The sequence below is a fragment of the Phyllostomus discolor genome, chromosome 5, assembly GCF_004126475.2.
Source record: "Phyllostomus discolor isolate MPI-MPIP mPhyDis1 chromosome 5, mPhyDis1.pri.v3, whole genome shotgun sequence".
NCBI classification, from domain to species: Eukaryota; Metazoa; Chordata; class Mammalia; order Chiroptera; family Phyllostomidae; genus Phyllostomus; species Phyllostomus discolor.
In genome coordinates, this window is record NC_040907.2 from 149560043 (window position 1) to 149571098 (window position 11056).

Genomic DNA, 11056 nt, shown 5'->3' on the forward strand with positions numbered 1-11056 from the left:
CCAGAGAATCACAGAGCCGTCTGGTGTTCAAGTATCATGAAGCCAACTTATGCTGAGTGACAAGCTGTGCTCCCCTGGCCTTGGTGGTTTGCCAGAAGTAGTCATAAACTCAGGTCCACAGTGAAAGAGGTTTGGCAGGAGGCAGTGAGGAACCCAAAAGAAATTGGAGTTTGGGAGTCAGCAGGACAGGCACTGGGGCCAGTTCCACTTCTAACCGCCTGGAGGGCCCAGGGCCATGTATCCTCTCTGACTATTTCCTCCCCTATGAAAGGACAAGGCTGAGGGGGCGCTGAGGGGAGCTGAGGGTCCCAAATGCCAGCCATCCATCACAGTCACTGGTGGGCTTAAAAACACACACCCACCCAGACTTCCTGAAGCAGAAGTTCCAGGTCTGGGTATAACAAAAACATTTTTCTTTTCCTGTGGGAGCTACCAGGTTGAGAGGAGTGTGGCCTTCTCCTCTCCCCACCATGACGTGTGCTCATCCACTGATACCAGTGTGCTTCAAAAAGGGGAGTCATCTGGCAAAAACGTTGCATTGCCTGCTGTGTTCAAGACCCCCATTCAACCACATATTGTGAACTTTGTTCACACCAACTTGAGCAAAAACAAGAGACAGACCTATGCTGTCTGTGAACTGGCAGGTCATCAAATCAGAGCTGAGTCTTGGGGTGCTGGCAGAGCTGGGGCTTGAATTCCCAGAGTTCGAGGTGGTGGGGCTCATTGCTCTGGCCAGGATGCTTTGGGAAATATGGGTTGTGAGGGCTACATGTCTGCTCCAACCAAATACTGGTGCCCTTTGCATCACAGAAGTGATGTGCCACCAGCTCTGTCCTGGCTGCCTCCGCCTTACCAGTGCTGGTGCTGTCTAAAGGTCATTGCACTGAGGAGGGTCTTGAAATTCTTTCGGTGTAAAGATACAGTTGAAGGCTACAAAAACAAAAAGGAGGCTGTTTTGCTTCTTATGAAACCTAAGGCCTGGAATAGCATCAAGAAGGTCTATGCCTCTCAGCGAATGAGAGATGGCAAGGGTACAATAAGAAACCACTGTGGTATCTAGCACAGGGGACCTTGCATCATCTATAACGAGGACAGTCGTATCATTAAAGCCTTCAGAAACATCCTGGGAATTACTCTGCACAATGGAAGCAAACTGAACATTTTGAAATTTGTTCCCGGTGGGCATGTGGGCTGTTTCTGCATTTGCACTCAAAGTGCTTTCCGTAAGTTGGATGATCTGTATGGCACTTGGCATAGAGCTGCTTCCCTTAAACGTATCTGCAACTCCCCATGCACAAGACGCTCGATACAGACCTGAGCACAATGAAAAGCCCAGAGATCCAAAGAGCTCTCCAGTTCCACGCAAGAAGATTCATCACGCAGTCCTGAAGGAGAAGCCACTGAAAAGCCTGAGAATCTTGTTGAAGTTACATCCACATGCAAAGACCACGTGCCGAAACATCATTCTTTGCCAGGCCAAGAACCACAGCTCCAGAATGTATAAAAAAGCAGCAGCACTAGAAGCCAAATTAGATGAGAAGGGGGTTCCAGGCAAGAAGCCTGTGGTAGGGAAGAAAGGAAAGAAGGCTGTTGGCCTTAAGAAGCAGAAGAAGCCTTTGGTGGGTAAAAAGGCTGCAGTTGCCAAGACACCAGCAGTTGAGAAGAAGCCCAGAAAAGAAACCTACCACAGAAGAAGCCTGCAGCATAAGCTTAAATGTGTTTATTCCATAAAGGTCAAATCACTGTAGACAGCTAATTTTGAATAGAAACATGTCAAAGGCAACAAAAAAAAATGTTAAGCTCCTCAGGGGATTTGGATGCAACCATACACAGACCAGCATTTGGGACCCCTGGCACAGACCTCCTGTGAGGACGACCTGTGCAGCGGCTGCAATAATCTAAAAGTCACTGAGGTACTGTCTCTGTTCATCTGTATCATCCCTGCCTCCAGACACTTGATTACAGTTAGCTGTTTTCCGTAATTCCACTGAGCCAGGATGCTCCTTTCTGAGCCAGTTTTGCAGGTATGGCTGACCAGGGGGTTGTCACAGACTGAGAAAGGGTGGAGCTGCGGCATCCCTGGCGATGCTCGTGTCTCCTGGGTCTCATGGCTGAGGCAGAATGCAGAAATGCCAAGTTGAGGATTGCTCCCCTGCAGCCCGAGTTTTAGCCCAAAGGAAGGGTTGCTGTGATTTTCCCTGACAGTTTTTCCTTCCCTCAAGTGCTTCAAAAGTAGAAACCTGAAGTCAGTGCAACTCGGAAAGGTCCCACCTAGTTCACAGTCACTCTGGGGGAATCTGGGTTGAGAATAAGAACCGCACTGTGTTGTCAGGGTGGCATTTGTCCAAAAGGTTTGGTTGCTTGGTTTTATTGTAGGGAATGAATATAGGGGAAATGGCTCCGGTGACCCAGCCCCTTAAGTAACCATCAGGCTAAAGGTGAGTTCTCCCAGGTGGGAGATAAGGCAATTCCAGCCTCTGCTCCTCCCAGGCTGGGAGTGCTGGGGTCTCCCTCCCCCAACAGGAGCTGCCTGTGCAGCTGCAGGGGCCATGGCCCTTAAGAGCAGCAAAAGCGGACCACTCTGGGTCAGGTCATGGACACAAATGAATTACCCCCAAAACCTCATTTTAGCTCCCCTCCCCAATCTGTTGCCAGAGCTCCGGAGTGTCAAAATAAATATCGACCAATTTGACTCCCGCCTCTATCCTTTTCCTATTCCGATAGTAAGTCCGCTGATGTCAGCACAGAGGCCTCAGGCCTACTCACTCCTCTCTTTGGGGTGCCGTATCCATGCCTACAGTCAGCTGCTGTTTTTCATAATCTACAGGTTCACTGCTCTGGAGGCATTGGGGGATCAAAGGAAGGACAAGTAATAGTCTCTGGCTTTAAAAATCTGTCCCTCTTGTCAGAGATACGAGACACATCCATGCATGGCTTAGGGTCAGCGTTAATGTCATGCTGTGACTGGGTTCAGCTCTGGATCCTGCCTGGACTTTAACTTAAGACTCTGGACCTGAACTGATGCCCTTCTCTGACCTCACACAGGCGCAAAGGCCCAGGAGGGTGTGGACCCCAGAGCTGCCTCCCAATTTTTCCTTACATGGCCCTACCCTCCCTGGACTGCTCTGAGCAGAAGCTGCCAGCAGGAGCGAGGGAGCTCAGCCCAGTGCTGCTGGGCATCCCCACATCTCGCTGACTGAAGAGTGGAGCTTGGATCTTGCAGAATGAGAAGGGAACTCTTCCACACAGGGAGCAGTAATGTGCTGACTGATGTAGAAAATCTGCTGAGGTCAGGTTTGGAAGATTTCACCCAACTTCATAACCCATAGAGCTTCAGACAAGCCAACTTAAAGTGTTGGCTTACCACCGGAGATTTATCTTTTAGGTAGCTTTTAAGTCTTAAGCAATCCCATTCCCAGACTCACATGAATGGAACAAGACAGAAAAGATATGATTCCCAAGAGGCTCCATAGACACCCTCTCCCGGGTCAGAGCCTCTGCTCTGGCTCATGATACTGACCCCCTCCATTCTGGTAACATATGTAGGGAAAGCGCCAGATATTGCCCAGGTCCACAGCGTAGCCGATGACGGACAGGAGGAAATCCACCTTCTTGCCCCAGGTCTCTCGTTTCCCTTGGTGAACCTCAGCCACTGGGTCGGTGGTGGCAGCCAGGATGGAGTGCTGAGTGTCCTCTCCTGCACTGGGGCTCAGAACCACTGAGTGTCCACTGGAGATCTGGCCAGACTCTTCCTTATCCCCAGGGGTGGGGACACCCTTCTGTGGAAATGCATTTGCCTGACAGTATTCTCCATCCTTACACATTGACAGCTCCTTTGGGGAGTTTAAGGGCATCCTGCTGGCTAGTGGGTGAGATTGATGCCCATCGGCCAAGGACTTGAACTTAAGTCTTGGAGCACGATGGGGGTCCTCAGAGCTTTACATCAATGGGATGGAGAGCTCTATTGGGAGGGTGCACAGAGAAAGGAGAATAGAATTAGGCATTTTACATGGCTTTGGTATTAGCTCATCACACATCTTAAACTACACTAGTTAATGGAATTATAAATGCTTCTGTTAAATGTGAGACATCCTATTGGCTGTATGAGAGTCAATAAAATCAATTACGTTTTTCAACCCATATAAAAAAATCAAACCACCATCAAGTAATTTGAAAAGGAAAAAAACAAAAACAAAAACAAAACAAACAAAACACAGCAAATCACCAAGGTCTTGTCCAGGCTCTATTTAAGAGCAAAGTATTGAGTTTACCAGTAACTCAGAAGAATGTAAGAAGAGGGCTTGTTTCGACAAAGCCCCTCAGAGACTTACTTGGTCCTGGATGCTGTGCTGGGAAAAGAATCAGAAGTAAAGAGGCAGTTTCATCCTGCAAGTAGATAAGGACAGTTCTTTCATTTAAGCTGAATACTCGAAGTATATTTCATGTAAACTATAGGTGTGACTTAAAGACAAAGAGAGCAAAAGATACAGGTAAAAAGGCCACCCTTTGTGAGGCACCCCCAGACCCTGGACTTTTTCACTCTCCCTGTCACCCAGCTTTTAGAAGCTTTTGGGCAGCGTCTAGCTGCTTCTGGCTGTGTTGGGTCCCTCTGTGCTTCTCCGGTCTTTGTTCCCATTACACCTCTGTGAGCCCTGCTGAGCCTTACACAGTGCTGCTGCTCACCATTCTGTTTGCCACTCCTCAGCAACTCCTATGGCTTATCCACTGGTTATTCTGTGATAGCGGGCAGCAGGGCACCTCTCACCATGCCAGAAGAGCCAGGGAAAGTAGCTTGGTGGCTACAGATACCAGCATGGCTGGTGCCTCTTCCCCCGTGCACCTTGGTGGGGAGGGCTGGGCCAGGGTCTCTGAGCTGTAGGCTAGGGTGCCAGCAAGTCAGTCAGCTTGCTTTCCTCTGGAATGAGGCCTGAGACGTTAAACATGGGGTAGAAATCTGAGCCCTTTTGAACTTTAAACCTATGGCTTGTTATAAAATAGTAAGCAACCAAAACCTTCCAGCTAATTTCATTTCTTCTGGGTCTGACCTTTTGAAACTCTGAAAACAGTTCGGGAGTTGAGACACGTTTCTGTTTAGCTCAGATTACACATCTTTCCAGGAAAAGACATCTAGGGATGACTGCCACGCCTATTCATGACGGCACAGATCTGTCCTAACCTTGCAAATCCAACAGCCAGAGGACGGCTGGGAGTGGGGAGCTACTAAAAATGGCAGTGTATGTGCCCTACCCATTTGAGGCTTTCGGGGAATATAACTTAACCATCCACACATGGGAATGTAAAGACAAAAACATGATGAGGGAAGAATTAGAACACAAAGTAGCAGATTCACACTGATGACTATGTACGTACGTAAATATTGGCAAGAGGTACACAGGAGCACACAAGTCATTGGAGCTTTCTGTTCCTTGGGTTCTTTTTTTTCTGTACAGTAGAAAATAAAAGCTTTCAAATGGGGACAACTATAATTGAACAACAATTAAAAGAAAAAGAAAAGAAAAATTTTACAGGGATTGATTATTGCCAGAAATATTATAGCCACAAGAGAGAAACCAGCTCTATGGAGCTAGAGGCTGTGTGGGGGGGTGGGGGGGGGGGGGGGGGTGGAGTAAAGACCCTGAGTTCTACCTTTTCTAGATTTTGGTCCCCACCCCTGACCCATCCTGGGCTCAAGGGTACAAACACCACTCAGAGAAGAATACAAATTCTGACAGAGAGTGATTTAAATTCGAGGGGGGACCCCATAATAACCAGACACATGAAATGGGCAAATGCATTGAAAAATTGTGTATTTATTCTTAAATGTTTAAACACCAGTCACCTTCAAAGTACTCTCCATTCGATACAATACACCCATCAAGACATTTTTTTCACTGTTCAAAACAGTTTTTGAACTCATCGATTTTAATGCCTTTTAGTGCTTCTGCCCTTTTTTGTTTCCCCTTTTCCACATTGGCAAAACATTTCCCTTTGAGGACTTTTTTTATACAAGGAGACAAAAAAAAGTCACAGAGAGCCAGCCACTCACCTAATGGGGAAAGTTTATACTATAAGGAGCCCACACTTCAAAAGATAATTCTGGGATTTGGGGGTCCTCCCACATAAAACCCCATTCTTCTCATGTTTACATTGCTGTCCAGCCTCTCCCTGCTCTCTCCCCTCCCTTGAGACCTCAACTAGACCTCATGAACATTTAAAATAACCACACATCCTCTCATCCACCACAAGTAACTATGAGACCAAAAAAAAAGAGAAAGTTCCTGTTTTTTGAGAGAGAGAGAGAGAATGAGGTATCAATATATTTAAATATATAGCTAAATTCAACCTGAACTTGGTGGTCTCTGGCTGCGCTGTTTGAACACAAGACCTCTGCACTATTCTTCAGCCTCTCCCAACAACATGCATTCCATATTAAACACTGAGGAGCTGGAGGATCAGATAGCAGAGATAAGGAGCTTTCTGATGCGCAGATGGCACCCAGTGATGGAGCCTGCACCCACCTGAGGGTTCCTTTGCCTGATCTTTCTTTCTCCATCTTGAAAAGATTACTCAAAATATTCATATCCTATATTTAGTACAGCCACTTTCCTCTCATTTAAATTGAATCTCAGAGAACAAAGCATCACCCACCCTTTCATGTTCACCATGGGCAATGGAAGAGAAACATCATCCCTCCCCGAGGATACATTCTCATTTCAGCCACGCTAGTGACTCGTCACATTCCTGCTGCAGGAGTCAAACAATTTGTTCTAGATTTCACAGACCTTCTCCCTTGGGGGCACTCTGCAGGGAAGTTAGAAAATGTGTGGATTGGTGAACTTTATAAGGGCAATGTGTGCTCATCGGGGTCCTCAGGGCCTCAGCCCCCAAGGCATCTGTCTGATCTTGACTTCTCGGCAGCTATCACGAGCAGTCCCTATAAGACTATATGCTATTCTCTATTTTTGTTCTGAGCACTTACAAATGTCTTATTCCCTGAAATATCCCCAGCACTTTAAGAAAAGGCTGAAATAGCCCAAGTCATAAGACAATGTGTTGAGAGCACCCCTCAGACGACTCAGAGGTTGGTCTCCCCAGAGGCTGGTCTCTCTCCATCCAGCTGTGCTTTCAGACATTCTCCTATTGTGCTCCTGCCCCTGATCACAGAACCTGGGGTGCAAATAACGTAAGTTACAGCCACTTGAAGCCACAAAGTGGTAGAGATGCACATCTTTTCATCAACTCACTCCTAGGCCTCTCTCAATGAGAAGAAAACCCACCCCCATTATTAATCATTTGGCCAGGAGCCCTTCTGCCTGAAGGATGCTGCCTGTGGATCCCAACTTTTCCCATGTCCTGATTCTACAGAGCACTGACCAGGTTTTTCTACTGATTCCAGCATATAACAATGATTGAGAGCAATCTGGCCCAAAAATATAGAGTTAAGAGTTGTTGGCCGTGGTTAGTGTAGCTCAGTGGATTGAGCACAGGCTGCGAATAAAAGCATTGCAGGTTCGATTCCCAGTCAGGGTACATGCCTGAGTTGTAGGCCATGACCCCCAGCAACCACACATTGATGTTTCTCTCTCTCTCTCTCTCTCTCTCTCCCTCCCTTCCCTCTCTAAAAATAAATAAATAAAATCTTTTTAAAAACCTAAAAAAAAAAGAGTTGTTAAGGTTGGTTCCAAGAATGTTCTCTTACAAGCATTCTTTTTTAAAAGATATTTTTGAAATCCAAGATGGTGGTACAGCAGATGAATGTTATACTCACCTCCTCCCAGGGCCAAACTGGAATTAAAACTAAATGAGAAAATTAGAACCAGAGGCATGGTAACAAGGAACAGATTGACAGTGACTGGAGGGGATGGGGGAGGAGGATAACACGGGAAAGAAGAAGAAGAGTCTAATCAAAGAACACGTATAAAGGACCCATAGACATGGACAACAACTAAAATATAGAGAAATCAAATTGAATAATCAACTGAAGACTAGCTGAAGAAAAGTCTTATAACCCAGGATTTACAGAATAAGCCACATCAATACTGGTAGGAAGGGCAGAGATGTGAAAAGGGCCAGCTCCACTCCCATGGGTGGCAGCTGAGATTCTGGAGGAATCTCTAAGCTGCAAAAGTTCCCAATGAGAAGCATGAGGTCTCAAACCCAAGAAGAGTTCTGTAGTCCAGAGCACCAGAGCCTGGAAGAGGCACCCATACAACATCTGGCCATGAAAATCAGCAGGGATTCTGTCCACCAGGGAGAGATGGGAGTCTGCTAGAGCAGTGACTTTCAACCCATGTGCCGTAGCACACCAGGGTGCCACAAGACTTTTTAATACATGCAATTCCTGACTAGTCAGAAGCACTGACTTTTCCCTTAGATTGTCAAATTAAAAAATGGTAACAGTCAACACAACAATAGCCATCTGGTGTGAATGAAGTAAAATTATATCTATTTTGGGGGAGTCAGATCAGCAAAAGATATATTTTTTTGGCATGCTGCAGAATTTTAGTAATTAGCTTATGTGTGCTATGAGATGAAAAAAGTTGAAAACTGCTGTGCTAGAGACACAGGAGTCCTCATAAAGGGCCACGGCACAAAATCTCATTTGCAAGCCACTCACCCTGGGCTCCTGTGAAGGAAGGGCAGAGGAGACTAGAGTTGGGTAAGGAGAAACTGGGCTTTGTGGCTCTGGGGAGAGATCTGAAGAAACAGCTGCCAGGATCCCTGCTCTGAGTTCCTCTCCCACAGGCCGATCCCAACTATCTCGGGTGGAGCACTCTCCTCTTTAAGGTATCAGCCTAGGGGAATGCAAGAGCCCCACCCCCTGAACTCCCTATTGCCTCACCATGTGGAGCTTGCGCCCTGCTGAGGAGTCAGCTGCCTGGGTCAGGGTGTAGATGTCTGGGCAGAGTCAAGGGGTGTCAGTCACTGAGTTGGGTGGCTTTGGAGTGGGGGCCGTTCCTCCTACTTTCCCGTGAACCTGACTAGTGCTTCCCCTTCAGGGAGATCTGCTAGCTCCATTCTCTGGACTCTCTGTGGCCCCACCCTCCCGACTTCGCTCTGCTGAAGTTTGTGCAGAATCTGAGACAGACTGAGTTGTGTGCCTCTAGGGCAGGGACCACTTCTCCCACCTTCCCACAAGCCTGGACAGTTTCTTCCTCTCAAAGGAGATCCACTAGCCCCATACTCTCATTTCCTAACAGCCCCATCCTGCTGAGATCAGGCTCCAGGCAGAATCTGGGACAGACTGAGATATGTGGCTCTAGGACAGGTTGGGTATATTTTTTCCCTCATATACCCAACTGGTGCAGAACCCTCCCTTCACATCATCAAATCTTGGTCTGTTTGGGACTGATAAACTTGCTGGCCTCACCATAACAACTCCCTGAGACCCCACTCACCACAAATGTGTGTGACCATCCATCGGTTGTAGCTAGAGTTGGTATACAGCCTGGGACATTTGCTGAGTGGGCTCAGACCCAGCACTGGCACTGAGTTTGAGCCTGTATCTATGTGATGAACACCACTTGCCCCTACCTGGACTGAGAACATACATTATGTAACTTGAATACTGCCAGAGGCGCTTTCCATGACTGAGCTTAGGAGGAAGTCAGCAAGCACAGGCAGGTAGAGGTGGATCTCCAGGTGTCTTGGAGTTTTTGCTGACCTCCCCACAGGGTCAGTGCTGGTGGTAACCAGTGTTGGTGTGCAGCTCAGTCTTTCCTGCACACACCCAGGCCCAGCAGAGGCAGCCACACATTGTGAGTTGCTTTGTAGCTCCAAACAGGTTGCCAAAGCTTAGTCACAGGCAACATCTGATATTGGCATGTACCAGAGTTGCTCCCCAAAAAACCCAGAACCAACACATCCAGTAGCCAGCTTAAGATAACATCAGAGCAAGATCCAATTAGCTTCACAAGCAGCATATCCAAAGGGGATCTTGGCAGGCACCAGAACTTGCTAAGGCAAATTCTGCTTCTTGTGGTCAGCATAGAGATCGTATACTGTGGTATGGGTCAATCCTCACAGTCAGTAATCCTGAGGGTCAACCCCACCTGTGAATGGACCAGTAGTGATCAAGACTCAATTATAACACGAGCATCACATAACCCAGACAAGGGACACTCCTGGAGCACTCAGTTCAGGTGGTCATGGAGACTGTGCCACTGAGTTCCACAAGACACCTACTTAAGGCCACACTACCAAGACTGGGAGACATAGCAGATCTACCTAATGTATATAAACAAACACAAAGAGTTAGCCAAAATGGGGAGAAAAAGAAACATGAAGAAATAGAAGAAATATCCCGAAAAAGAGCTAAATGAAATGGGGGTAAGCAATTCACCAGATATAGTTCAAAAAATGATTATAAGGATGCTCAAGGAACTTAGTGAGAACTTCAAAAGCATGAAAAAGGACATAGAAACAATAAAAAAGAACCAGTCAGAAATGAAGAATACACTACAAGAAATAAAGAATAGGTTGGTTAAAGTAGAGGACTGAATCAGTGATTTGAAAGACAAAGTAGCAGAAAACATCTAACCAAAGCAGAAAAAAAGAAAAAGAATTTTTAAAAAGGGGGATAATTTGAGGGACATTTGGGACAACATGAAGCAAAACAACATCTACATCGTAGGAGTACCAGAATGAGAAGAGAGGAGAAAGGGATAGAGAACCTCTTTGAAGAAATAGTGACTGAAAAGTTCCCTAACCTGTGTGAAAAAAGACACACAAGCCCAGGAAGTGCACAGAGTCCCAAACAAGATGAACCTAAAGAAGCCCACACCAATACACATCATCAAATCGCAAAGGTTAAAGACAAAGAGAGAATCTTAAAAGCAGTGAGAGAAAGACAGTTACCTACAAGTAAGCTCCCATAAAACTGTCAGATGATTTCTCAACAGAAACAGTTCAGGCCAGAAGGGGTTGGCATAAAATATTCAAAGTGATGAACTGCAAGGACCTACAGCCAAGACTACTTTACACAGCAAGGCTATCATTTAAAATTGAAGGAAAAATACAGAGCTTTCCAGACAAGAAAAAGCTAAATGAGTTACCA

At 46.5% G+C, this 11056-nt stretch overlaps 1 pseudogene; it reads left to right on the top strand.

The window, feature by feature from the left end:
- Nucleotides 1-434: 434 nt before the first annotated feature.
- LOC114496195 lies at nucleotides 435-1776 on the top strand (annotated as a pseudogene).
- The last annotated feature ends 9280 nt before the right edge of the window (nucleotides 1777-11056 follow it).